Source organism: Topomyia yanbarensis, chromosome 2 (assembly GCF_030247195.1).
Source record: "Topomyia yanbarensis strain Yona2022 chromosome 2, ASM3024719v1, whole genome shotgun sequence".
NCBI classification, from domain to species: Eukaryota; Metazoa; Arthropoda; class Insecta; order Diptera; family Culicidae; genus Topomyia; species Topomyia yanbarensis.
Window position 1 is genome coordinate 320988737 of NC_080671.1, and position 2230 is coordinate 320990966.

Below are 2230 nucleotides of genomic sequence, written 5' to 3' on the forward strand. Positions count from 1 at the left end.
CATTAGATTGTGATGTCGCCAAAAATGCCTCATCTGTCGTTCGTGAGGCTTTTTGCAATGAATGTCGGTGCGGTTTCTCTTTCCATCAGCAGGCAACCGGATTTCGCATCTGCGGTTAAAAGCTTCTCCAGAATGAGTAACGAGGTTCACATGCGTACGGAAAAGAAACTGACTCCTACCGACGACGTCGATTGCTGCCGATAACAGCGATGCTTTTGCTGACGACGATAATATTGACATTGGTTGGAAAGTACACTCTCTCTATCCGCCATGCCATCGTTCCGTGCAGACATGGACCAATTTTCAATCACTGAAGAGGATTGTGATCTATGAACATGTGCCACGCTAGGTACGGTAGGCCCCAGCTACCTAACTCCCGGAGCTCTCGTTTATGTAGTCTGGAAAGGGCAACACCATTCGTCATTGTTACGAATTATTATACTTCCAATAAATCAGTGGATCAGTTTTTGGTACGTGCTCGTTAATCCGTCACTTTGCGATTCAAAGGCGTTAATCGAAAATTCTGCCTGTCGGGAGCACGGTATCGTTGAAATGCCGAAAATTATTCTGCATGGATAGTATTTATCATCTCTGTTACTGAATGTTAACGAATTTGCGCTCCCCAAGAAATAATCTATATCGATATGTCACGACATTTCTTGTTGATGGGTGAATGGGGAGCTATTTGATATTAATGCTTTAGAGGTTTGTTATTTAACTACGAGCATAAAAAGTAACAAACAAAAGTGAGTGAGTTGGATCTAAGAGTGTGAACAATTCAAATACTGAACTATTATTCAACTAAACCGAATAGGACATTACTCGTAGTAGAGCTAAAATTTTACATATTGAATATTATTTAATTTGCAGTACTAGGGGCAGGGGCCGTCTTAGGACCCGTCGGGGCCCCTGGGCATTGCTGAGCCAAGGACCCCATATAATTGTACAAGTATGAACTGCTATTTCCACTCCAAATTTGAGAAAAATCAACGAATGGGGCCTGAGAGTAGCTATTAGAGTGACAGGAAAAAAATGACACGTATTGGCCCATGTCTGAGTCGATTCCTAGTCCCACCAGGAGTAGTTGCTTCAAATTTGAAGCAAATCGGACAAGTCTAGCTATTGGACCAAAGTGCCTGAAATTTGTATGGGATTTTTCGACAATTTACATGGAGAAAACCCACTAACTCGCATTTTCGCCGCTAGGTGGCACTGTATGCATCGTACTATCATTGTAAGTGAAAATTAGAAAGATAATTTAATTGCCTACAACTTTGTTGAAGACTGCTAGTGAATCCGGCTTTGTTAAAAGAAGTTATTAAATTTTTAACGAAGTGATGTCTGAGTCAGTTTTGCATGGGGCCTAGCAGTCCTTGGTTGTGGATCAGTACTTGATTCGCACGAACTAAACATTTTTGTATAATAATCATTAGGTTTAGGCCAATAGTATGTTCAGAAGATTTATAGTAAGTAATACGAGTCATGTTTTGGTTAGAAAATGTTTGTTCCACATTTTACCGCATAGAGGGCGCCAACACTAACTTTTCAACGGAAAGAGATTAGGTGCATACAGTGCCACCTAGCGGCGAAAATGCGAGTTAGTGTTTTTTCTCCATGTAAATTATCGAAAAATCCCATACAAATTACAGGCAGGTTGGTCCGATAGCTAGACTTGTCTGATTTGCTTCAAATTAGGAGCAAGTACTCCTGAGAAGAGTAGGAATCGACTCAGGGGTGGGCCGATTGAGTTTTCAAAAATTCATCATTTTTCTGGACACTCTAGTACCTATTCATTCATAGTGTGCACGTTTCGAGAGTTCTATACTTAAAAAGCCAATAACGGCGCACGTTCTGACAGTCATAACAAATATTTTTATAAAAACCGTGTGTATCTCTGCATCTCTACGTTTTCCACGGGAAGAATTGGGGATGGGGGTAAACACAAATCTGGATTCACATTGATAAGTGATACTTTCTGCGCAGTTCTCAGAAGAGTTATCATGTATTTATTGCTTTGGGTAGCCGGCTGCCGAGAATTTATGATCAATTTATCGCTTGTAGATTTAATTTAGAAATGCTCGGTTTGCAAAAAAAGCATCTTCGGCTCCGGGCAGTTGATAATAGGGACTGATGCTTATGTTTAATTGAATCAAACAGTATGTGAACGATTTTATTATTTCTTGTTCCTTTATTTTGACGATACACAATATTCCAAGAACAATACAATATA